General features: G+C 42.7%; 1 protein-coding gene and 1 long non-coding RNA gene across 3 annotated transcripts in view; one reads left to right on the top strand and one right to left on the bottom strand.

The window, feature by feature from the left end:
* The window catches only part of IL2RA (interleukin 2 receptor subunit alpha), a 55,805-nt gene that overhangs the window by 11,036 nt on the left and 18,179 nt on the right, over window positions 1-26,590 (top strand). The gene's annotated exons all lie outside the window — the stretch shown is intronic.
* The window catches only part of LOC141570040 (uncharacterized), a 46,784-nt gene that overhangs the window by 6,091 nt on the left and 14,103 nt on the right, over window positions 1-26,590 (bottom strand). The window contains exons 2-5 of one of the 2 annotated variants that reach the window (XR_012493784.2): window positions 8,255-8,431; window positions 7,254-7,327; window positions 6,688-6,828; window positions 5,267-5,644 (exon numbers count right to left, since the gene is read on the bottom strand). This is a non-coding gene — a long non-coding RNA (uncharacterized LOC141570040). Of the gene's footprint in view, window positions 1-1,663; window positions 1,944-5,266; window positions 5,645-6,687; window positions 6,829-7,253; window positions 7,328-8,254; window positions 8,432-26,590 lie in introns of those variants that run through there. The other variant, XR_016022903.1, reaches the window with a different exon arrangement.

Here is a 26,590-nt window from a genome sequence, read left to right as displayed (position 1 = left end):
TTTCAGGTATTATGTGAAAACATAGTTGGTCCTCAAAAGAAGGGAGGCCTCTTTAATATCCCCATTTTACACCTGGCAAACTGAGCCTCACGGAGGTTAAACGAGTTGCCGAATGGAACACGACCAGGATTTGAGCCAGGCAGTCTCATTCCAGAGCCTGCTTTCTTTACTGTTTTCCTAAACTGCTGCTAAAGGTCAAAGATACGTGCTGTGCTAAGAAAGAGATTTATTTTTACTTTTTAAAAAATGAAGTATGTGATGGGGTATGTTCCACTGCTCCTGCGGCCATGCATAAATTAGCGTGCCTGTGCCTGCAGACTCCAGACCCTGATGGCAAGGAGGCGTCCCTTAATCTATTTGAGGGGCTGGCCGCTTAAGGCCCATTGAGCCCTTGGGAGTCTTACATTCTCTGACTTTCGCTGTTCCCTTCCCGTGCTCCTCCTACCCACCCCGCAAGAGCAGTTTGGGATGTCTTTCTTGCATTTGTGCTTCAAAGAACGCACTTCAGTCGGTCTAAGTCTGGCCCAGCCGCCCACAAAACAGAGGAAATTCTGAGCACCTCCTGGCATGAGTCAACCGCACCGTGTTCAGGAATTGCCATCTCTGCCCACGGAATCACCCACTCTTTTCTGTTTGGGACAGAAATAGATACCTCCTTCAGAAACCTCGCTGCTTTCTGTACTCTCAGCAATAAAAAACAAAGGCACAGATAGGTGGGTGCCAAGAAGGCAACATGGGGGAGTTTCCTCTGCTGTGAAGGTTTTCAGAGTGAAAACATTGCTGTCAAGGTAGAATCAACAGACAGGACAGGTGGGAGAGGTGGAAGAGGGAAGCCATTGGGTGGTGGGGACAGTCTTGACGGTGGCAGGACTTCCAATGATTTGTTCATTGCTTTGTTCATTCATTCACTCAGCAAATATGTATTGAGCAACTATGTGTCAGGTATAGGGTTAGAGATGAATGCAAACCAGTCCTGGGTCTCCTGGAGCTCATCATGGGGCAGGAGAGAACTACATTGCACAGATAACTAATCATGACACAAGATCTAAGGCACAAGTGTAAAGAAAGAGTGAATGGAACACACAGATAGATGTTCATTCCCCATATTTAAACATGTTGCCAGTTCCAACATCTTAGGTCAACAACTGCCTCCTGTTTATGCCAGCATTTGGGACAGAAAAGAAGGCTGAGGGCCTATTAATTACTACCATTATTAAAAACAAAAACCACTGATTTTGAATTTGGAATCATATCGACAGAGGATGTGCAGAAGCTTTCTTTCGCTCCAGAAATTCCTTTCCAGGGAAACAGGAACATTTCATGCGGGAGTAATTACAGTCCTTTAAGAACAAACTGTGGGATTGCACCCACAACTCCCAAGCACATAGTTCCAAAGCGCTGTTCACAGACCGCGCTGACCAACTGCCAGGGCCCGGGCTGCGTGCGGACCATTTCCCCATCCTAATGCCCAGGAAGAACATTCCTCTCCAAGGAAGGAATGAAAGGACTCTAACCAGTCCTGTTTATGTTATCATGTACTTAAAAACAAAGCAACAGCATTTCTCTAAAAAAAAAAAAAAAAAAAAGGTGTTTTGTTTCATAAAGTTAGCTCTTTGGGGCAAACTGGCCCATCTCCTCAGCAAAGATCAGTTTATGATGTTACCTGGTAAAGGGCAAAGGAATCATTTCTAAGAGGTTTGCTTGAAGTCCCCCAAACATAAGTTGACGTCAGCTTCTTCCTGTCTCAGAGCTCTGTGAGTTTTCTGGGAGTTTTCGGGGGGGATGACTTCACACGAGGTTGAGCCTCTGACATCTTTCCTGGCCGTGGCCCCAGCTGTCTCGGCTTCCCCTGCTCATGAAACCAAGCAGAGCCTTCAACCCCAGCTGAGCACCTGTGTGGTATCTGTTTCCGGTCCCGTGGGTAGTGACACCTCTGTTGAGAGCTTGATTTAAAATAAAAGGATCTTTGTAAAAAGAAAACTCTTTATTTTAAGTGGAAAGCAAAACAAACAACTACAAAAGCAAGACAAAAAAAACCTCCTAAACCTTTGTAAAATAAAAGGGCAGTTTCCTCAGACATCCTGCTAACACCCAGGAGAGCACAGAGACCGCAAAGCGTTAGCATTTCAGCTCTTCCTGCTCAATCGTTTTGTCATTTATTTCACTTTTGGCTTGCACTGCCTTTCACTCACCGGACCATGAATTTCACTTTCCCTCTCCCAGGGTTTCTTGAGTTTCGCTCCTCTTGGCCTCAGTTTGCCATGGGCTAGTGCAGGAGGAACTTCGAGTCAGAGTGGGCCAGGCCCCCTGAGCATACTACCTTCCTCCTCCTCGTGTGATAGTCACTGAGGCTCCAGAGCCTTTTCGTGGGCCAGCCAGTCACCGAGCTGCATGCTCTGCGTCTATTGTCTCACAGAATCCTCACTACAACCCTCTGAGATGGGTACAGTTAGTATCATTTCCATTTAACAGATGAGAAAATTGAGGTCACAAGGCAGTAATTCTATGCCCAAGCAAGTGGTGGAGCTGGGCCATCTGCTCCATCCTTGCACAAGGAAAGCAAGCTCTCAGCAGGTGTCGTCACTTCCCACGGGCTTCTTAGCCAGCCTTCAGTCTCTCACTTGAAGTCATACCTTGATCCATCCTCCAATTAATCTCCCTGGAAAGCAAATTTCATGATGACTTTTCCCTGATCAAAGAGCTCAAATCATGTCCCACTGCCTACGGGACGCATTTCCTCTGCCTGGCATCTAATACTCTAACCTGGATGTCTGCATGTTCTCTGCACAGGGGCACCCCAGCTCCATGTACCCCAGCCAGCAGCTCTTCTCCTATCCCGCAAGCACAGCTTCTTCACCTGTGACTTCAAAGCTTGGCTGCTTCCCCCCTTACTGGAATAATCTTCCACGTCTCACCTGCCTACCTGGAATTCTGCCTGACTGGAAAGCACCTTGGGAGAGCAGAAAGAGCTCATGAATTAGGGAGTCTCCTGGCTTGGACTTGCGTGACTCCACTTGCCTTTAAAGCAATCATTGTGTGCCATTCTACGGGCACTAGCAAGGTGGTGGGATCTGATGGGCACAGTGAGGTGAGCACTGCCTGAAGAAGGGCAGGGTAGTCTGGGAGGGCAGAGGAATGCCACAAAACCAAGGCTGGGCAGGCTCCAGAAGGCTTCCTAGAGAAAAATGACCATGAGGGAGGCTGCAGGGTAAGCAGGAGCCAAGAAGTGAGGAACTAAGTCTTCAGCACAGCATGAGCAAGGCTAAAGGCAAGAGGCACAGTGAGTTCCACCAGCCCAGAGCGTCCAGGTGTGGAGACCTGTGAGGCTGGGTGTGAGCTATACCGAAGAGCCTTGCCAAGTACAGGGGTGTGGCTTCTATCCTGAGAGGAGCAGAATACCACAGAGTGGTCTTAGGCAAGGGAAGAATGCAGGACGTGATCTGGGCTTTGGACAGTTGGCACTGGTTTCACTGCGAATGACTAATGGCAGACAGGAGGAGTGGCAGGGAGTGGCAGACCCCAACAATGCTGAGTCAGGCTGCTAGATTGTTAGGTGAGAGTGGACGGTGGGCAGCTTCTTTAAACCTCTGTGGGCTTCAGTTGCTGTGGATATACAAGGTGTGATAAAAAAAATATGGTGAATGTTTAAATTTTAAAAATGTATTATTACAGCAAAAGACACATTGCCATTAATTCCCCTCAAAATACTCCCCCTCACTTCGAACACATTTATCTGATCATTCTTGCCACTTTCTGAAGCAGTTCTGGAAGTCCTCTTTCGTGAGTGTCTTTAGTTGTGCTGTCGTGGCTGCCTCAGTGTCCTGAATAGATTCAAAACGTTTTCCTTTCATGGTCATTTTGACTTTGGGAAAGAGCCAGAAGTCGCACGGTGCCAGATCTGGTGAATAAGGCGGATGAGGACACACTGTAATGTTTTTATTTGACAGAAATTGCCATATACCAGAAGCGATGTGTGACACAAAATATGGTGAATTGTGCTGCCGTGTGCCATCCAACAGAAAGGCAAGGATCTTCAATACAGTTTGTTCTGTGCAGTCAGTTGGGTGTGAGCTATGGTTGAGAGAAGATGTGTTTTAAAGTGTGCCGTAAATCATCCTCCATCATGACAATGCTCCACGTCACACATCACTTCTGGTGCAGCAATTTCTGTCAAATAAAAACATTATAGTTTTTATCCACCTTATTCACCGGATCTGGCACCACATGACTTCTGGTTCTTCCCCAAAGTCAAAATGATTCAGGACATGGAGGCAGACATGACAATACAACTAAAGACACTCAGGAAAGAGGACTTCCAGAACTGCTTCAGAAAGTGGCAACAAGGATGGGATAAGTGTGTTCGAAGTGAGGGGGAGGATTTTGAGGGGGATTAATGGCAATATGTCTTTTACTGTAATAAAATTTTCTTATTTAAACGTTCACCATACTGTTTGATCACACCTCGTGAAATGAGAATAACATACCTACCCCCCTGGGTGGCTGTAGACCACGTGAGACAGCCTGTCTCAAGTAATCAGGTGCTCAGTAAACATGACTTGCTGGACTTCTAATCTGCATAGACAAAAGCCCAACAGCCCTTTCCACATGGATATCTCACAAGCTTCTCAAACTCAGATGCATCCAGAATTGTCCCCTCAGGCCTGTTCTTTCTCCCCATTTCCTCTTTCATGACAAGCACCATCATCCATGCAACAGCTCTGGAAACCTAGGCAAAACCCTGTTTCTTTCCTTTCACTGGTCCCATGTACCCAATCAAGTCCCCATCCCCGGAAATTCCCACCTTTACAACCTCTGAACATTAGCTACCTGTCTGTCATTACCCCCACCAAGAAGGCCTACCATAAACTTCCCACAATGCAGGACAGACGCCAGACGGGGCAGTGAGAGGTCAGAGGCTACAGTGGCAACAGGAACAGATGCAGCCGTGACACAAGGGAGGAAAGGGGGGAGCACAGCAGTTCTGAGCGCGTCGTACTCCTGTTAGGCTGCCAGATCCAAATGCTGCCTTCCCCACCGGATGGCTGTGTGACTCCAGGAAGGTCACTGAACCTATTGGTGTCTCACTTCTACCATCTAGAAGATGCAGATGATGAGAACCACACAGAGAATAACTAATTTTTAAGTGAGTCTTATTTATAATTCTATTAATTATACTATAGTATTTTATATTAATTATTTACCCTATAATTATATTTTAATAATATAATAACTATATTAATCAGCATTACTGCTCATAATAGCCTACTTCATAGGGGGCTGTGAAGATCAGAGGAGTCGATATGTGTAAGGAGCCTAGAACAGCACCTGGCACGCAGTAATTCTAAGACACCTTGGACAAAGCGTACCCTCTATGCAAGCAGGGAACTTGATAGAGTGGATTTGTAAGCCCCCTTTCCGTCCTGACATTCTGTGGCTTAATAAATACATGCCCTATAGTGGCCCCACCCTGACCATTTCCCCTCCCAGGGGGACAGCAAGCTTCCCTACCTGCGCTGGGTCCGTTCATAAGCAGGACTGAGGTATTGGTCCCAGGCAAGGAAGGAAGTATGCGCATCTAGTTCATGCTGTAATTACCGCTCCCTTGATGAGCTCCGTTTGTTACTTTTTAGCATAAAGCAGTTCCCTGTGAATCATGGTAACAGATCTTAAATTCCCATGTCACCTTGGATTTAAAATCCATAAGAAGCCCAATATTATTGCCCATTGCAGCATCCTCATCTGTAATCACACCTACTAACTGAGGTCTGGACAAGAATAGCACCTGGTTACTGAAATGATCAGAGCCCAAGAATTTGTGGGTTAACTAAGCATTTATGTAAGGCAAGAACGGTGTAGAGGCACTGCTTTAAAGGGAGCTCTGAGGAGCACATAGGCTGTGTTTCTGTCAGCGCTGGCTGAGGGAGAGCGGCTCACTCTGAGTCCACAGACTGAACTCAACAAAAGCCTTGGCGGTTTTAAGCCTTTAAGACCAGACTGGAGTATGGGAGAGGGGTTTTGGTACCATTTAATTGACAACTTTAAGGTAACCTCCTCCCTCCCCGTGTAGCCCATCCCCGCACGGTGGGGTTCTGGTGAGGACCTGCTTCCTGTTTGCAGATGGCCTCTTCTCTCTGTGTCCTCACATGGCACAGAGCAGAGACAGGAAGCCATCTCTCTCGTGACTCTTAGAAGGGCACGAATCCCACTCATGAGGCTTCACCCTCATGACCTCGTCTAATCCTAAAGGGCCCACCTCCTAACACCATCACATTGGATAGTCGAGTTTCGACATATGAATTTGGGGGCATGAAACATTCAGTCCAAACAGTATATATTTGTGTCTTGTTTAAAACTGAGTGTGCTTCTTGACAGCAGGAAGTTAGAGTACGTCAGAGTTGGGGGGTCCAAGCGGCGCTCCCAGGAGATGGGTGTGGAGATTGCAGGAGGCGGGTGGCTGATGGCAACATTTGACCCAGGGTCATCCCAGGTTCTGGACATGTGGGTTTGGTGTGCCAGACACAGGTAGGGCCCGTGTCAACATAGCTGGCCCCTACCTAACACCTGGGCTGGGCTACCATCTTGAGAAGTACTTTGTTCTGGAACTCTCCATTGTTTCACCTGCCTTTTTCTTTTTTCCTTCTCTTTGTTTCCCTTCTGGTCTTAAGTTTCTACCAGCATCGTGCTTACCTATCTGGTATTCTTTAATATCTCAGTGGAAATTCTGTTGTTACCCAGTTGAAAAATCTCCTCAACCCTGCGGTCTGATTTCGCAGAAGACTCTCCTTGCAGAAGACTGTGGGTGGGATTCAGCGACGTAGCATATTTCTGCTAAAAATATTATCCCATCTCAAGAAACAAGTTTTGAAGATTTGAAGGAAAACTGCTTGTAGATTTCAGAGAAAGAATAAGAGCATATTTCTACCCCTTATCTGATAACCCTTTAATTTTTATCAGGTTGACATTCTGTGGTGAACTTGTGGTTAATTCTTTTATGTACAGAAGCTTGTTATCAACCGAGAAGACTTCTAGGGGCAGAAAAACACCAGTCCCAACACTGCACTTGCAGAAGCATTTGAAATACTGAAACATGACAGTTTTCATTTAGAGACAGTTGCCAGGAGGAATATTTTGGGCTCCCTGTCTCCTTTTTCCCTTCCAAAGTAAAGAGAAAATAACTGGCCCCCCACCCCCCACCCCTTTAATTCTTAGTAATAAGTGCTGATGAGGCACAAGTTGTTCTCCAGAAGTCTTACCCCATGAGTCACTCATTCTTGGGAGCTGGAAACTCAGACTATTTGGCCCCCCAGGCCCAGCCAGGCCTCAGAAGCTGTGGGTCAGACAATGCACATCACTCACAGATGATCGATGTTCATTACAGCAGAACATGTCCAACTGCACTGAGATTTCCTCCCTTGGAGCACCAGCCGCCCCTCTCGTTCCCCCAGGGAATAAGATGACAGTCATTTCCCTTGATCCTGTCTCACCCAGCCCCTAGCCCCATGACACCAAGCTTTGCTTCTGCTACATTCCCCTCAGCATTTGTCCTTCTAAACGAAGATATGTATTTGTTTGAATGAATGAATGAATAAACAATATCGCTACTGCCAATAATCCCAATCATTTATTCAGGCCTACTGCTGCCCATGTTGTTGATGAAATAGTTTAAATCAATAATAGGTGATGTGTGTAGTCAACAACAATCAAAAGTGATTGGAAGTATTCAAACTAAACTGAGTTGGTGATGGAGTTGGCAGTGATTGGGAAACTGACCGTATTTTAATCGATTTGAAATCCATCGTAAGCTATTCATGTGAATATAGGTGGGAGGAAGGAAACTGATTAGAATTCATAAATAGTTCTTAGAAAATGAATTCAAAAGAAACTTCATTTCCTTGTTGTGACACTATCAAGCTTTAACTAGTTAACATTTTAAACACCTTTTTCCAGCTCACAAAGTAAACTATATTTTATCATTTGGTCCTAAAGACTACACTGCTCGAGGGGTAATAACAGCAACAAACAGGATCTGAGGGGCATTTTATACATTTCGAGGTTCTTTCGCTTATATTATTTCCACTGATACATTTCTGTCATTCATAACCTTGCAATTCATACTCCAGCAAAACATTATACATATATCCCCCTGAACACAGCATGCCCTCTGCCAGGTGAGCTATTCTGCTGAACCTGCCAGGTGAACCCTTAATTCACCCTTTAAAAACTCAGTACAGTTAAGAGCAGCCTTCCTCCTTACCTGGCCCATGAACACGGGCAGGATTCCCCGTCAGGGGCACCATGTCAGGAGGCCCAGAGGACCATTCGGCACGGCCAAAGTCAAAGACTTGGGTTGTCTGAGAAGCTCCTATAGTCACATGCTGGTTAATGGCTCTGAGGAATCTGCCATCAGCTCTTTGATTGGCAAACTTGATCCCTAAAGTAAAGCAACGAAATGTGGTCAGTACCTCCTAACAGAAACTTAGTCCATGTTAGACAAACCCACTTCCTGGGTCAAAAGGAAAACAAGGGAGGCTTGTTATTGTTGCAACCAGTGATGAATCACACAGGTGGAGAAGACACGAGACCTCACCTCTAGGTCATTTATCATGCTACTAGTGCAGTCAGTTCTGTGCTTTGGGAGGCTCAATTGGACAATATTTTAAAGGTACATTGGAGCAGTAGAGATGAAAAGTAGAAATAATAAGATGCTATTGCTATGGCAGGTGAGCAGTTAGGAGGGTGGTGAAAGTAATTTGAGATGAGAGGAGATGTGTGCAAGAGGATTTCACAGGAAAAAAAATAATGACTCTTGGGAAGTGACTTGATGTGAAGACCAAGGAGAGGTGGAATTTCAAGAGGATGCTGAAGATTCAAGCTTGCGTGACAGAGAGGGTGGGGATGTGAGAGTCATTAAGAGAAACAAGGCCCAGAAGAAGAGCAGAGGGTTATTTGTGTATTTGTTTGTTTTTAACTTTTAATTTTGAGGTAATTATATATTCACATGCAGTTATAAACAATAAAAGAGATCTGATATATCCTTCATTCAGGTTCCCGCATAACTGTATCACAGTATCACAACCAGGAAATCAGCATGGATACAACCCGCCAATCTTATTTAGGTTTCACCAATTTTCTATGAACTCAATGGTGTATGTATATATTTAGTTCTGTGCAACTTTGTCACATGTGTTAGTTCATGAGACCAGCACCACAGTTAAGATACACAACACTTTCCCTCACAAGGACCCCTCATGCTACCCTTTGGTAGCCACAACCCCCCACCTCCTTTCTTCAAGCTATTCTCCATTTCTGCAATTTGTCATTTTAAGAATGCTATATAAATGGCATCATATAATATGTAACCCTTGAAATTGGCTTTTTTCATTCAACATGAGTCCCCTGAGGCCCACCTTTCTGCATTCCTTAGCTGGCATTATCCTGTAAAGGAGATTTTTCTCCCCTCTCCCACCTGCCCCACTCTTTTCTAGTATCACTATAGATTGCTATCTTTTAAAAACTATTTTATTAATTGATTACTTTCATCATTGATTCTCTTGGGTTTACTAGATATAGTATCATATAATTTGCAAACAGAGATAGTTTTATTTCCAATTTGTATGTCTCTACGTTCTTTTATCTGATTGCACTGGCTAAAACCTCAAAGGCAATGACAAGTAGAAGAAGAAATAGGATGTTTACCTAGAAACAAAGTTTTGAACACAGTTGTAGTCCCAGAGGATAGCCAGGTGGAAAGGTAGGAGGCACAGCATGCGTCTAGACTAGAGCTCAGAGCTGGAGATACGGATCTGGAAGGGACAGCATGGTATCACTGCTAAGAACACGGGCTCTGAAGCCAAGATGAGACTCCCAGCTCCATTGCTGTGTGACCCTCAGACAATTTATCAAACCTCTTGGTACCTCAGTCTCTCATTTGAAAAAATGGCAATAATAATTATAATATTGATTTCATAGTATAGTTTCCAGAATTAAATTAGTTAATATGTGTAAAGGGCTTAGAACAGCTCTTGGAACTTGGTAAGAGCTCAATAAATGTTAGATTTCTTTTATCATTTGGAAGCCATCAGCATAGAGGTGAGAACCGAAGTGATGAAACTTCTGAGAACGAACAGAATGAACAAGAGCCAAGGTCAGATCATTGGCAAACTCCCACACTGAACACTTCTTAACCATTTTTTGGTCATGGATTCCTCTGAGAATCTTATTAAAGCTATCGCCCTCCTAATCCCAGTGTAATCATGACAAGAACATCAGACAAATTCCAATAGTGGGGCATCCTACAAAACACCTGACCAGTATTCTTCAAAACCGTCAAGCTCATCAAAAACAAGGAAAGTGAGAAACTGTTATATCATCTTTTTCATAGCCAGGAGGAGCCTAGGGAGACATGACAACTCAGTGTACTTTGGAATTCTGGGTAGAATCCTGCAACAGAAAAAGGACATTGGGGGGAAACTGAAGAAATCTGAATTAAGTATAAACTTCAGTGAATAATAATGTATCCATTTTGGTTCATTAGCTGTGACAAATGTACCGTGCTAAAGTAAGATATCAATAATAGGGAAATCTTGGGTCAGGGAATTTATAAAACAAGAGTAAAGTGAGCACTCAGAGAAAGACAGCCACAGAGATGAGGACCCATGGGGTCGTGATGTCTTACCAGGATACCCAAAGAGAAATTTCAAGAAGATGCTAAACAAACTTTGAGGAGAATGGGAGCCATTAGACTTGCCAACTAGTAGCAAGTGGTGTTCTCTGAAAAAAATAGTTCCAGTGGAAGCAGAACACACGGAATAGAGTGGGTGGGTAGGGAGGAGCTAGAAACAATGAGTTGAACGACTCTTATGAGACCCTGAACTGGGAAGAAAAGAAATAAGGATTGATGTCGGGGGCAGCTGTAAGTAACCGGGATGCTCATAGGCTGAGGAGGGGATGTGGTGAGATGGGAGATGCAAGAGCAGGGCCAGCTGGCCGAGCACAACTACAGAAGCATAGAGAGGAAGTGATCCCAGGACAATGGTGTCAGCTTTAGAGAGATCAGGAGTATGTTTTATGTGGAAAGAAGGAACAGAGGAAATGAGAAGTACAGATGGAGCAGTTGTGAGATATGAAAAGGTAAGTTGAGTAAGTTCAGAAATAAGGGAGAATGTAGAAGTGAGAAAGGGCAATGAAGCAAATACTTCCCCTGAGCAAATTCTCAGTATCACCGAGGGTTGGGGTGGCGGCAGCAGAAATGCACAAATGGAGCCTAATCTTTTGATTTCTGGCACTGGCTCCGTGCCCCTACCTGTGTGACTTTGAACAAGCTCCCCAGATTCTTAACCTACATTTCCTCATCTATGAGCGAGACAGGGATTCCTTCCAAAGGCAAGTCATGAATAATCTTGGATAAACTTAAAAAAAATAATCTGTGTGCTAAAAGATAACATTACAATTTTCAAACGGGTAAATTCCATCCAAGACTCCTCAAGTTCTCATAAACTTTACCCAACTGTCAAAGATAGCCTCTCGTCCCAATGTCCTTTTTTCTAGCCTTTCACTGGGATTTCCTGCAGGGGGTAGATGAGCTTAGGCCTCTGTGAAATTTGACAAGGGATCTAGGAGGAATTCTTACTACTCTATCTTTTTTTTAAAATTAAATTTAGTGGAGTGACACTGGTTAGTAAAATCACATAGGTTCCAAATGTACAATTATATAATACATCACCTGCATATTGCATTGTGTGTTCGCCACCCAAAGGCAAATCTCCTTCTGTCTTAAGAACAAAGCATCTGAGGTGAGGAGGGAGCACAGGGAACCAGTGAGTGGAACAGGAAGTAAACTCAGGTCTCTGATACTCAGCTGATTTGCTTACCCCCAACATTTAGGTAGTAGACTCAAATCGGCCAATAGATTCTCAATCTGAGGTCATGGTGCTAAACACCTGATGTTTCAAAAATGGGACAAATTGTGTTGTTGTTGTTTTTAATTAAAGTTTATTGGGGTGACAATGGTTAGTAAAGTTACATAAGTTTCAGGTGTACAATTCTGTATTACATCATCTATATATCACATTGTGTGTTCACCACCCAGAGTCAGTTCTCCTTCCATCACCATATATTTGATCAAGGTGTTCACATTTCTCCCCTCACTAATATCCACTTCCATTGACTGCACCTGCCGCTCTCCTTGCCCCTCGGGGCTGGGTTGCTTGGTGTCATCTCCTAGCCTTCCTCTCCCTTAGCTCCCCCCCTGCCAGCGGCTGTCCAGTTATACTGATCACCCCTTCTCTCCCATCTTCCCAGTCTCCCTATGTCCTCTACTCTTCCCATTCCCAAGGCTTCTCTTAGCTCTCACTCAGCCTGTTGCAATGGTCTGCTAATTCCTACACCTCAAAGTATGGTTGGTACAGCATCAGTAACCCCAGGGAGAATGCAGCATCTCAGGCCCCACTCCAGACCTGCTGGATCAGAATTTGCATTTTAATCAATTCCCCATGTGACTCATATGCACACCAAAGTTTGAGAAGTGCTAGCCTAATTGGTCACCTTACCTCCTGCCTGTCTGCCCTGCTGCTGCCCCCAGTTAGCCATCTGTACACCACGGCTAAAAAATGTTCTTTCTAAAGAATAAATCTGAGTACAGCATCCCGCGGTCATAAACCTTCAAATGGCTCCTTGGTGCTTCATAAATGAAGTTCACACAAATTCCTCCATGATTTTGTCCTAACCATAGAATCTTCTAGCTTTCTCTTCTAAGTATCCTGAGTGCTGAGACTTGATGCTGAACTGAACGAGTCCGCTCTTGGTTCCTCACACATACACAGTATTTCCCCAACACGCCCCCTTGCCTCTCTCATGCTGCTCCCTTTCTTCTACCAATACGTGCCTGGGAAATGCTTCTTATCCCTCCAGACACTGCTTATAGAGTCATTATTTCCGTAACCCACTTTCCACCATCCTACCTACGTCATACACAAGTACTGCTTCCTTCTGGGACCTCACATCACTTTGTGTTTGTTCTTTTCTTCCCACCAGTTATCATTTTCTGCTTTGCCTTAAAATTGCATTCCTGTCCTATCCCTTTTACCAAATTGTAAAGATCTCGGGGTCAGAGACTACGGTTCCGTTTTTTTTAGGTATCCTCTTGGGTCATGAATACTTAGAAAATAGTCATTGGATGAATTGTCCATAAGGGACCCAAATTAATTCACATCATCAATCATAAACAGAATGCCATCATCAAATAAAAGGGAAAAATGTCAATATAAATACACTCTGAGGGTAGCTTATACATATCTTTGTAGCATTTTACATCTTTGTAACTATTTGCTTATTTGTAAAATTTAATTAATATCTATCTTAATATCGTATCTGTCTAGAATGTAAGTTTCATGAGGACAAGGGTCCATCTTGGTTGTTCACTCTAATTCCCAGGCCTCAGCGAGGACTTGGCACATAGTATGTGCTGTCAGTGGTATACTTCACAATATCGTCTACTATCAGTTGTAAAGTCAAGTCATATCTATCATGCTCTTCGAAGGGTGATACTGTCACAAATCCATCAGGAACTGAATGTGCTATTAATCACCTCTTTCTTCCTGGGTTTCAAAGAACTTGTGTTTCTTTTGTAAATAACCACAAGCAAATTCGCTCGCGGGGGGAAAATTTTTTTCCTTCTTTTCCCCACTTTTCTATCGCGATCTCTCAGGAAAAGGCCTTTTGAGCAAGTCTTTCTTCTTCAGAGCCGGAGCAAATTATTAGAGACAACCATCTCTGGATGCTAGAATAGAAAAATCTCTCCTTGTTTTTTTTGAGCCGCTCTTACTATGCTCTGGAGAACCACTGATTTTTTTTTTTTTTTTTTTAAGATTTTATTGGGGAAGGGGAACAGGACTTTATTGGGGAACAGTATATACTTCCAGGACTTTTTTCCAAGTCAAGTTGTCGTCCTTTCAATCTTAGTTGTGGAGGGCGCAGCTCAGCTCCAGGTCCAGTTGCCGTTACTAGTTGTAGGAGGCACAGCCCACCATCCCTTGTGGGAGTTGAACTGACAACCTTATGGTTGAGAGGACGTGCTCCAACCAACTGAGCCGTCCGGGAGTCAGTGGCACTCCAACCAACTGAGCCATCCGGGAGCTCAGTGGCAGCTCAGCTCAAGGTGCCGTGTTCAATTGTAGTTGCAGGGGGCGGAGCCCACCATCCCTTGCGGGACTCGAGGAGTTGAACTGGCAACCTTGTGGTTGAGAGCCCACTGGCCCATGTGGGAATCGAACCGGCAGCCTTCGGAATTAGGAGCATGGAGCTCTAACTGCCTGAGCCACTGGGCCGGCCCCTTACTGATTGTTTTGTCTACTTGTTTTATCAACCCCAAAGGAAGACTTTGTTAAAAATCTCTCATTCTGATGGTAGATTTGTAAATTTATCCCTGTCTGTCAATATTTGCTCTGTATGTTTTGAAGCTATTTTACTTGGTACATACAAGTAAAGAATTTTTGTTTTCCTGGTGTTTGCTTTGTATATTTTGAAGCTCTATTTCCTTGGACAATTTGTACTGACTTCTGGATTTCTATTACTGCTTTCGCCCTTAAGTCTGATATAAATTAGTACAATGTTTTTTGTTTCGCTTGTAATTGCCTGTTCGTTTCTAGGTTCACACATTCAGAGCCCTTATGCTTTAAGCATGTCTCTTATAAACATCATATAACTTTATCATTTAAAAAAAATTGTCTTTTCTTTACCTGCAGAGTTAGTCCGTTTACATTGGTTCTCACTGCTGATGTATTTGGATTGAGTCCTTCTATCTTGTTTGCTTTATTTTTGCCCTTCTCTTTCTATGCATTTGTTCTCCCTTCTTTTGTCTTAAATAAGTTTTTACTCAATTCCATTCTTTTCTTTTTACTAGTTTTTAAAGTATTCACTTTATTCTGTCATTTTAGATGTCATTTTCAAAATTTTAACATGAACCCAGATTTTACAAAGTTCAAATTTAATCAACATCATAACCCTCCTTCCAAATAATCAGTAATCTTAGAATGCTTTAAGTCCACTCACCTTCCTGACTGCCAGGATTTCAGTTCTATGTTGATATGTTTAAACCCCACAAAATAGACTCTTTGATTGACAGTCAATATTGATTTATATTTATTGGTAAGTTTACCTTTACCTTTGCTCACCATCTCTTCCTGCAACTCATACTTTCCTTCTGAGCTCATTACCTTTCTTTTTTAATTTTTTTTGAAGATTTCATTGGGGAAGGGGAACAGGACTTTATTGGGGAATAGTGTGTACTTCCAGGACTTTTTTTTTTTTTCCAAGTCAAGTTGCTGTTCTTTCAATCTTAGTTGTGGAGGGTGCTGTTCAGCTTCAAGCTGTTGTCCTTTCAGTCTTAGTTGTGGAGGGCGCAGCTCAGCTCCAGGTCCAGTTGCCGTTACTAGTTGCAGGGGGCACTGCCCACCATCCCTTGCGGGAGTCGAACCGGCAACCTTGTGGTTGAGAGGACGCGCTCCAACCAACTGAGCCATCCCGGAGCTCAGCGGCAGCTCAGCTCAAGGTGCTGTGTTCAATTTTAGTTGCAGGGAGCGCTGCCCACCATCCCTTGCGGGAGTCGAGGAGTTGAACCTGCAACCTTGTGGTTGAGAGCCCACTGGCCCATGTGGGAATCAAACCGGCAGCCTTCAGAGTTAGGAGCACGGAGCTCTAACCGCCTGAGCCACTGGGCCAGCCCCCCATTACCTTTCTTTCTGAAATACATCATTAGAACAAAATAAGGTAGTAGAAATCAATCCAAATGCATTAGTAGTTATAATCACGTAAGTGGACCATACTCTGCAGTTAAAAAAATTAATAAAAATCCAAAGGTCAATTAATATTGATAAAAGTTCAATACACCAGGAAGATATATCCTTGTATGCAACCAATAACATGGTTTCAAAATATATAAAACAAAAATTGACAAAATTAGGACAAGTCTACAAATCCAGCGATGCTGACATATCTAGTTCTAGTCTCTAGAACTATTACCTGCGTCTTTTGGAGCAAAAATTAATTTAAGATCCGGTTTTATCTTATATTAAAATAAGAACAGATCTCATATTAGTTTTTGCTCCAAAAGACGCATTAGATCTCACGGTCCAGCTAGGTCTTATTTGCAGGGAAACACGGTAGGTTGGTGCAAAAGTAATTGCGGGTTTTGCAATTCTTTTTAACCTTTTAAACTGCAATTACTTTTGCACCATCCTAATAGTTCTAGTTCTAGCTCTAGTTCACGTCACCTGATTTATCATTATTACCCCTACTTGATGCTTTTTGAAAGTTTCTCAATCTGGTCTGCCAAATTCCTAATTCACATTTCTGCTGTTTATGTTCAATCCATCTGCTGACTCCTTTAGTTCAGCTATGCTAACCAATCCCCAGGTTTTCTTATTGCTGCCTCGTGTCTCCTATATCCTTCCTCAACCCTTTTAGGACATTAAAAGCTTAATTTTTTTTTATTTTACTTTTCCTTGTCTGTTGATTCTGCTCTGGCAGATATAGGCTCTTCAGTTTGTTGTCCTTTCTTATCTAATGGTGACATTCCTCACTTGTTTTGTTATTTCCTGTTTTGAGATCATTCCTCCTGGGATATCAACCCTCCTGGAGAAGGGACAAAGTCTGGGTCCCAGATGTGGCCAGCTGGAGAATTTGGGACTGAGCGGGCCAGGACATTCTTCAGACGGGAGAGGTCTGTTGTTACAATCTGTGCCTCCCCCTCCCTCACTGGCCACCCTCACCTTCAGGCAGCCTCTCTGAAGAGAAGAGCACTGCTCTTCCCCAAGAACTTTCCTTCTCAGTGGTAATCACCCAGCCTTGGAGGCAAAAAGGAGAGCAGCAGGAGGAGAGATGCCCAGGGATCAGTCAGGCCCTGTCTGTCACTATCTCTCATTCCACCCAGGATTTTTTTTTTTTTTTAATTAATTTCAGGTGTACAGAACAATGTAATAGTTAGATATTTACACCCCTCACAACGTGATAACCCCAATCTACTACCCCTCTGACATCGTATACAGCTGTTACAATTCCACTGACTCTATCCCTTATGCTGTACTCCACATCCCGTGACTATATGTATATTAAATTATAGTTGACATTCATTACTATTCAGCTTCAGTTTCAGGTGTACACTGCAGTGGTCAGGCATCTACACAGTCTATGAAGTGGTCTCCCTAATAAGACAAGTGCCCACCTAATATAGAAAAAAAACACACTGATGGTTGCTAGATGGGAGGGAGGTGGGGATAAGCGAGAAGGTGAGGGGATTGGAAGGCATAAATTGGTATCCACCCAGTATTCTTAAAGTTGCCTGTGGGTAAAGCCACTCCCCCCTGCTGGTGCTGGGCTGGTTGCTGATTTTCTGCTTTAGAGAGGTGATAGAGAAGGAAGTGCAAGGGAGCGATAAGGACACAGTTAAAAATTTTACTTCCCCCGCCCCCAAGCATGGCTTCCCATTCCCCCCAATCTTGTCTGCCTCATGTTTCCTAACACACAAACACAGACAGAAGGAAAGACCCAATCACCTTCCATATCATGCTTATGTGCGTTTCTCAGTTCTCTAAACAGTCCTTTTGCTCCTGTGACACTCCAGGTTGGGTCTGTGGGAGGAAGCTGGAATTTCAGGCTGATTTGCTACTATGTCAGGCAGCATACCGTGTTTCCCCGAAAATAAGACCGGGTCTTATATGAAGGTTTGCTCCAAAAGACGCATTAGGGCTTACGTTCAGGGGACGTCATCCTGAAAAATCATGCTAGGGCTTATTTTCCGGTTAGGTCTTATTTTCGTGGAAACACGGTAGATCTCTTTACAGGGGCCAAACTTGTATTTATATATAATCCACATAGATTCTAGAGAAGTTTACTGAACCAAACACATAGTAGAACAGATGTTTTAAACAACCTGCCATACCTGAACCTTGGAAGTAGTCCTAATCCTATGCCATTTCCAGCAAATGCAGAAGGATGTAACATTCTAGAAGCTGAGGAGCATGACCAATATTCATCTGGTATACCCTAGTCTCCAGAGTTCTCAAAGTATGCAGTCTGCAAGCATTTCTTGAAATTGGACAGTGAGCTGCCACTTCAAGGAAAAGAACAGAGTATTTATTATGATAAATCTTGAGGTTTGGAAATGATAAAATGATCAAATTTGAGCAAACTTAGAATTTTGAGAAACTTGTATTGCAACTGTGCACTTGACTACTTCTCAGTACTTAAAGAATTTTCTGATGAGATTACAGGTGACATTAACAAATCTGATTGTTTGGGCATTATATAATGAGTGTGCCAGTATTTGGAAGATCCCTGTAACTCAGTGAACCATTCTTTCCCCCAAATGACTGATACAAAATCAGGTATGGGCACAAGACCCATTCAAAATGCAAGACAGATCACTGATCTGTAACTCACAATGCAAAAATGACCTCCTGCTGAGTTAGGCTCAAAGCAGAATACCCACGATTATCCTCAAGGCTGTTAAAATACTTTCCCCTTATAACAGTAAGAGGCTGAATTTTCTTCATATACTTCAATTAAAAAAAACAACAACAAAAAAACAGATTGCAGTAGCTTGACTGCAGAAACAAATGTGAGAATCCACCTTCCATTAAGCCAGACATTTATTTAAAAGTTTGCAAACACGTAAAGCAATGTCACTGTTCTCACCAAATATTTTTGTTTTGGAAAATTTAGTCATTTTCATAAAAATTATTTATGTTAGTGTAATAGCTTGTTACTGTTATTTTTAAATGCATTAATAAATGCATACTTTTAAATGTTCTCAGATTTCTAATATGGCAAATAATAATTGATACAACCCACTGTGGGGACAGAGCCCCAGAAAGTAGTTTACAGGCTCTCGGCCTCACGTGGAAGGGTACTGGCTCGGGTGGTGAATGCCCGTCGGCCGTGGCTGATTGGCTGTCGGCTGTGGCCGGTTAGCCAATTGGCCGCTGGTATAACTGCTGCAACTACGGAGGGCCGAGGAGAGCGGAAGAGGAGGGCCAAGAAGAGCGGAAGAGGAGAGCCGAGAGGGAGGAACAGAGGAGAGAGTGGAGGAGAGTCGCTGGTCGGTCAGTTGGCGGAAAGGCGGACGGCAGGTCACGCGTCCGGTGGGCCCAGCCTCCAGTGAGACCATAGTGGTATGACTCCCCTACCTATGGCTCCGTGGGTGTTCCTTTTCGGCCTCACCATATCCTGCGTTCTTGTGTGGGGAGCGGGAGCAGAGACCCCGCAGGCCGCCCCACCTGAAAGATGGCGCCCGAGAAGGCCTCTGCGCATGACAAATGGCGCAGCGAGCAGGGTCTCCCGCACGACACCCACAAAAACCAAAAGCTTTCCAGGGTCCTCAATAATTCTTAAGAATGTAAAAGGGTCCTGGTACCAAAAGGTTTGAGAATCTCTGCCCTAGTCATATTGGTTGTTAAAAAACTGAAATACTTCCAAGCTCATTCATAATTATCTGCTTCCTTGAGCCTCTCAAATGATGCTTCCATACTCATTACCCTGGCCCCTCCCACACATCAGCAACTAAAGGGTTAATACTTGGCCCAGGGTCTCTAGGGCCCTCTCCCTCACCATACACTGACATCCCTTCACATTGGTTCCTGACCCTGCTGTTCTGCTTGTTTAATATCCTGAACCCATTCCTGCAGAGAAGCCAACAGCATCACCCTCAGAGCTTTGACCCTGACCTAAGATCAAGGCAAACCTTTTCTTCACACGTCTGTCCTCTTCATCCTTTCTTCTTCTTGACACATTTAAGTTTGCTATTTGAAAGAGTTTCCTAAAAGTAAAGGTGAGATTTTTTTCAAAGGCAGAAAGAGGGCAGCATTAGAAGGCTTTCTTGTGATACCTATCCCACTGTCTTGAGCTGTGTAGTTTGGGCAACTGCATCTCTCCGAACCTCAGCCTCCTGCTATGTAAAGTGGGGATGGCAATATCTACCTTTTCCGGGTGTAGTGAGCATTAACGGAGATCTATGCAAAGGTGCGGCAAACAGGCAGGGCTCCGATAGCATAGTTACTGTTACATAAACGACCCTATGGAGGACCTGAGCTTTCTGACTTCTTCAAAGATAACTATCTGAATTAAACCACAACATTTCACAAACATTTCCCAGTGACCCAGATAGTTTAGACATAGATGTACTTTTCAGTGAGAGGCAACTTTCCACAGTTCAGTAAAAAGCACACTCATTCCTGAAGGTTATGATTCTACGTGATGGAAAAGCATCGAACTGGGAATCAGGTTTGCCACAACTCGAGCAATGACACACAACCTCAGTCTCCTTAGCCACAAAATGTGGCGATCGACCTAAATGACCGTTAGGGTCTCTCCTAGCTCTCAGATCCTAGGATTCTATCAAGACTTACTTTCAACTTATCCAATGGTATTTACTTCTGCACCAGAAGCAGTTGCTTTTTGCTGGTTGGGTTTCCCAAGGAAGTTGGAAACTGTCTTTGACATTAGGTATATTTTTGTGGTTCTTCTTAGGTCTGACATAGAAGGTGAATGGCTTTAGGTAAAAAACCAGATCATTTCTTTATCAGGTGCCCCAAACTCTTGATGTACTTCTATAGCCTTTGTGTGTAAAGCTTCGTAAATCATCATCTAGAAGTTTCTGTGCTTAGTGAATTATTCTAATGTTCATCCCCAATCTCTATAGTACAGATGGAGAAGAGGAGAGGCACAAAGATGAAACCATTTACTCAGTTTTGGAAACTGAGTGCTGGTTGGGCTGTGGGGAAATATAACGTGACCTTGATTCACCTATAGAGCAAAGACTCTTATCTCAGATTCTGTCCACATCCTTTTGAAGCCTCTTCCTTTTCCTATCTTTTCGTGTTGCGTACATGGTCACAAGGGTCAGATGAGTTCTTTCTCATTTTGAACAACATCACAGAAAAAACAACAACAACACTTAGCCCACAAACCGTTTCTCACCCACCCATCTTTCCTCCAACCAAAGAAATTTTCACTGCACCCTCTTAGATTCGGAATAAAGCGCCTGGGAACGAAGTGCTCTGTAAGCAGATTCCGCAGTGCCTGGGGCCCCTGCCTGCTGTCTGCTGGGGTGGGGGTTGGGAGGGTGGCCCTCAGGAAGAGGACAGACAGAGCGGAAAGCTGCAGCAGGCAATGCTAGTCCAAGTGTGGCTGCAGCAGCAGCAGCGCTGGGGAGCTTGTCAGAAGTTGTCTTAGCCTCCACACTCGCTGACTGAATCCAAATACGCATTTTAACAAGGTCCCCAGTTACACACGTGTGCACATTAAAGTTTGAGACATACGGCTGTGAGCACCTTAAGCGTAAGTCCTGCTGGTTAGAGAGAGTCCAATGACTCCCTGCCTTCCAAGGGTGATATTTCTGGTTAACTCAAGGGACACAAGGATATCTCAGCACAAGACTCATTTTAGTTCTGCTTCTTTTCTAAAAACAAAAGGGTTAAAAAAAGGGGGTAGCTTTACATAGGAGGAGTGAAGTTGAGCGCATATGGCGAAACAAAATAAAGGGGTGTCAGTATTCCAAATCCAGTTAACAACCCTTGGGTCGCTCGCTCCTGTCCTTTCTGTGTGATGGGGCCACTTATAGGAAAAAAAGAGAGTACCTCATTTCACCATGTTTCTCACCTTTTATTTGAAACCCAAGCAGTAGAACCTGCACATGTGTTTTTCTGGGACTAGTGATGGGTGGTTGTTGTACGGTCTAATGCTCTAGAGGAGAGAGCAGTTGCCTGGGACACAGAAAGGCTGGTTTGAATTTGTTGCTGTGTGTTCTGCAAATGCCTAATCTTTCCCTCTCACGGGCTGGGTGAGTGAGATGAAAGAGTTGAGTCTCCATGGGAGGGCAAACAAAACAACAGTGAAAAGAGAAGAGTGTCCTAGAGTCCCTCACCCTCACCCACCTTTGTCCCCAGACCTGTGTGGTGATACAGTCCAGAGGAAAGTGGCTCTCTGTGTCACTATGTAGCATCAGCCCAAAGCACTCAAGGGGTGTTACCCATCAGTTGACTAGGAGGCAACAAGTCCACAAATATCCCAAGGGAAGATGAACCCGTGATAGTATTTCAGGGACAGTGATGGAGGTCGGTTGTGAGAAAGTGTGGGACACCTGGGGTCCTGCCTGTGTCTTTCTAATTGCCATTCAGAGCAAAAACCTGAAATAAGACATGAAACACTGTCGACATTGGGAAGAGCTCAGTTTACCATTCTCTTAGTGGATGCTGGAGCCCTTGGGGTTTTTAGGGTTAATAATAAGTGCTGGCTGTCTCTTCCCCCTCTGCTCACATAAAAGGTACAGGAGCTAAGAGGCAAAGCCACATCGATGTACCCCTGAGCTTATGGTAGGACTCCCCCCCTGGGAGCCCCCCTTTACAAGCTCTGAGCACTTCCTTTACCCTCACCTCCCAACACCAGGTTAGTAATCTAAACTTTTACTCCAGTCCATAGGCAGCAGATACTTAAAATCCACTCGAAGAGAAAATGACATCTAAATCCACAACTGTACCAATACTTAAAATAACAGAGAAAAATATTTCCTTTCCCACCTTCTAAAGAAAATTCTGAGTTTGCCTCCTGAGCTCCCAGCCCCCGTGTGGTGGGAGCCAGGGGATGGGTAGAGCGGAGAGCGCAGAACGATTTTTGTTAAAAAGTCAGAGCCATGGGTGGAAACGAGAAAGAGGTGCAAGAGTGGAGGCAGAGAAAAGCCCCTCCCTGTAAGCCGAATTTCAAGAAAGGATTTTTGGAGTTTTTAGTTAGTAAAAGTAGAGAATGAGCAAAGCGGCCATATGCTGTGAGGGAAGAAATTTTGAAGTGATAATGTAGGGAAAGAGGATTTAAACACGTTTTGAGGAGTCATGTCAATGGAATTCTTTGTTATTTCTAGGCAAGATTTCAGGGTAGACAAAGTATTTTCAATTCTTTTCTTAAGATGTTGTACTGACGTTTCTTTTATGGCACCCTACTGAGAAGGGCCACAAATATTTCAGATTTATTTCTATTAGAATAAAAAGAAACAAATCTCCAGGGCTACCTTTCCCACACACTTCCCGTGTTCTTCACATGGTATTTGGAACACCCCTGGCAAAGCACTGCCAAGAAAAGGATTATAGCCAAGCTCTTCACTGGTTCTTAGCGATAGAGCAGGAAAGTTTCAGTGTTTCCAAATTCCAGGAAAGATGCTTTTATGGAAGGCAAGTCTGTGATAGTTAAGAAGTTCTGGAACTTTCCCTTGTCCCCACATGATCTCCTCTGATACTCAGGCTAATTTATGACGACGCTGGAAATTTCCATGGCCTCATTTAGAAAAGCATACGATAACAGTTTTTAAGGACACCAAGTGGCCCCAAAGGCAATTTGTCTGCCTTTTTTTTTTTTTTTCCCAAACTTACGTGTTTAGAAACCTTCTGGGTTTGTGGTTATCAGATTCCAAATGCATCTGAGGTCAATCCTTGATTATTTGTGCTAATTAATAATTACAAGAGTTGCTAAGTATAGTTCTTAATGATCTTTGAGGTAAAATTACCTATAGTGAAATGCACAGTTCTTAACTGTACAATTATGAGTTTTGGCAACTATGTACACCCATAGAATCAACACGTCCATCACCTCACTTCCAGTCAAACCCACCCACCACAAGCAACCACGACTCATTTCTTTCTGTGTACTAGTTTTGTCTTTTCTTGAACTTCATTCATATAAATGGAATCAAACAGCATGTTCTATTTTGTGTCTATCTTCTTTTGTTCAACATAATGCTTTTGAGATTATTTAAAGCTACTTAAATATTTTGCATACACATTTTGTAGAAAAATGTGTTCACTCTTCTTAGGTAAACATCTAGGAGTGGAGTGGCTGGATTGTAGGGTAGATACATATTTAATTTCGCTTAAAAAAAACTTTCAGTTTTCCAAAGTAATGTTATTATTTTACACTCCCCCAGTGGTGTCAGAGAGTTCCAGTAGCTCTACTTCCTCTCCAGCATTTGGTGGTGTCACTCTTTTATCCATTTTATCCGTTCTAATGAACTAAATATTTCATGGTGATTTCCAATTTGCTTTTTCTTGATGTCTAAAGATGCTGAACACCCATCCTGAGACTTATTGATAATCAAGTATTGAGAAGTGACCCTTCAAGTCTTTGCCCATTTATTTACTCAGTTGTCTTTTAGAGTTGATTTGTAGTTCTTTATATAATATAGACACAAGCCTTGCTATCAGATATATGTGTGCCAAATATTTTCTCCACACCTCTCTTTATCATTTATTTTTGTTCATTTTCTTAATGTCTAAGGATGAGTAGAAGTTTTTAATTTACTTTTCTTTTAGGGTTAATGCTTTTCATGTCCTCTCTGGAAACTCTGCCTGTCCCTAGATTGCAAAGCTATTTACCATTATTTTCTCTTAGAAGTATAAAAGCTTACATTTTTATGTTTACATTTACAATGTATAAATCTAGGGTATAGATTTTTTTTAAAAATAAATTGTATTGGGGAATATTAGGGAACAGTGTGTTTCTCCAGGGCCCATCAGCTCCAAGTCAGGTCGTTGTCCTTCAGTCTAGTTGTGGAGGGCGCAGCTCAGCTCCAAATCTAGTTAGTAAAGATTTTCAATCTTTAGTTGCAAGGAGTGCAGCCCACCATCCCATGCGGGAATTGAACCGGCAACCCTGTTGCTCAGAGCTCACGCTCTAACCAACTGAGCTATCCAGCCGTCCCCTAAGGTATAGATATTTTATATTTATATATAAAAAAACAAATTTTTGTATATGGACTGAGGTTCTTTTCCCCCATACATTTATCCATTTGTTCCAGAAGACTTTGTTGAGGAGATTTTCCTTCCTTTGTTGAATCGCCATGATGTATTCGTAAAACAATCAACTGAATGTCCATGTGAGGCTATTCGTGGACTTTGTGTTCTGTTCCTTTACTCTGCTTGTCTATCCTTTACCAATATATGCTGTCTTGGTTACTGTAGTTTTATAGAAAGTCTTGACATCAAATGATGTGAATCCTTCAAATTTGTACCTCTTTTCAAGACTGAGAAAATCTAGGTCTTTTGTGTTTCCAAAGAAGTTTTAAAATCAACTTGCCAAATTTCTATTAAAAAGTGCCGAATTTTTTAAAATTGTAATTAAATTGAATTTATTGGTCAATTTAAGGTGCACTGACATCATTTTTTAAAAAAACAGAATCTTCCAACCCATAAACATTGTATACATTTCTCCATTTATATAGTTCTTTCATTTATTTTAGCAATATCTCAGTTTTCAGTTTAGAAGTCTTGCAAGTTTTGGGTAAATTTATTAATGAATATTTTATGGTTTTCATACTATTGTAAATGGAATTGTTTTCAAATTTTTTATTTTCTGATTGGTTGCTTCCCATATATAGAACTAACCACAAGTGATTGTTGTATATTGAAGTTGTTACATTTGCTAAGTTCTCGTAGTTATTTGGTAGATTTCTTACTAATTTTATGTAAACAATCTAGTCCATCTGTGGGTAATGTTTCTCATTTTAAAATCTACTTTATGATATTTATATAGCCACACCAACTTTCTTAAGTACATCTTTTTATAATATATCTTCTCACATCTTTTATTTTCAACCTATCATTGCCCTTATATTTAAAGTGTGTTCTCTTGGAGACAGCATGTAGTTGGGCCTGCTGTTTTATCCAGTCTGAAAGTTTCTATCTTTTAATGTATGTATTTCATTTATGGTTCATGTAATTACTGATATGGTTGACTTTAAGTCTACCTTCTGGCTCTTTGTTCCTTAGTTGTTTCATTGATAAACTACATTGACACATCATTATCATCCAGAGTCCATAGCTGACACTCTTGGTGTTATATATTGTATGGGTTTGGACAAATGTATAATGACATGTGTCCATCATTATAGTATCATACAGTTATTTTCATTGCCCTAAAAATCCTCTGTGCTGTTCCTTTACTCTGCTTGTCTATCCTTTACCAATATATGCTGTCTTTGTTAGTGCAGCTTTATAGAAAGTTTTGACACCTGTATCCCTCTCTCCTCTCTAACCTCTCACAAACACTGATCTACTTAGTATCTCCATAGTTTCGCCTTTTCCAGAATATCATATAGTTGGAATCATACAATTTGAAGCCTTTTCACATTGGCTTCTTTCACTTAGTCATATACATTTAAGTTTCCTCCATGTCTTTTCATGACTTGACAACTCACGTCTTTTTAGCTCTGGATAATATTCCATTGTCTGATGGACCACAGTTTATTTATCCATTTACGTACTAAAGGACATCCTGGTTGCTTCCAAGTTTTGGAAATTATGAATAAAGCTGTTATAAACATCCATGTTCAAGTTTTTTTGTGGATATAACACTTCAACTTCTTTGGATAAATACCAAGAAGCGTGATTGTTGGATTGTACAGTAAGAGTATATTTAGTTTTGTAAGAAACTGCCAAATTGTGTTCCAAAGTGGCTGCACCATTCTGCATTTCCACCAGCGATATATAAGGGTTCCTGTACCTCCACATCCTCACCAGCATTTGGTGTTGTGGAGTTGTCTAAAGGTGTGCAGTGG

This window comes from Rhinolophus sinicus, chromosome 1 (genome assembly GCF_057876585.1).
Source record: "Rhinolophus sinicus isolate RSI-liver-muscle chromosome 1, RSI-T2T, whole genome shotgun sequence".
NCBI lineage: Eukaryota > Metazoa > Chordata > Mammalia > Chiroptera > Rhinolophidae > Rhinolophus > Rhinolophus sinicus.
Note: the sequence above shows the minus strand (reverse complement) of the source record. Positions and strands in the feature narration are given on the sequence as shown.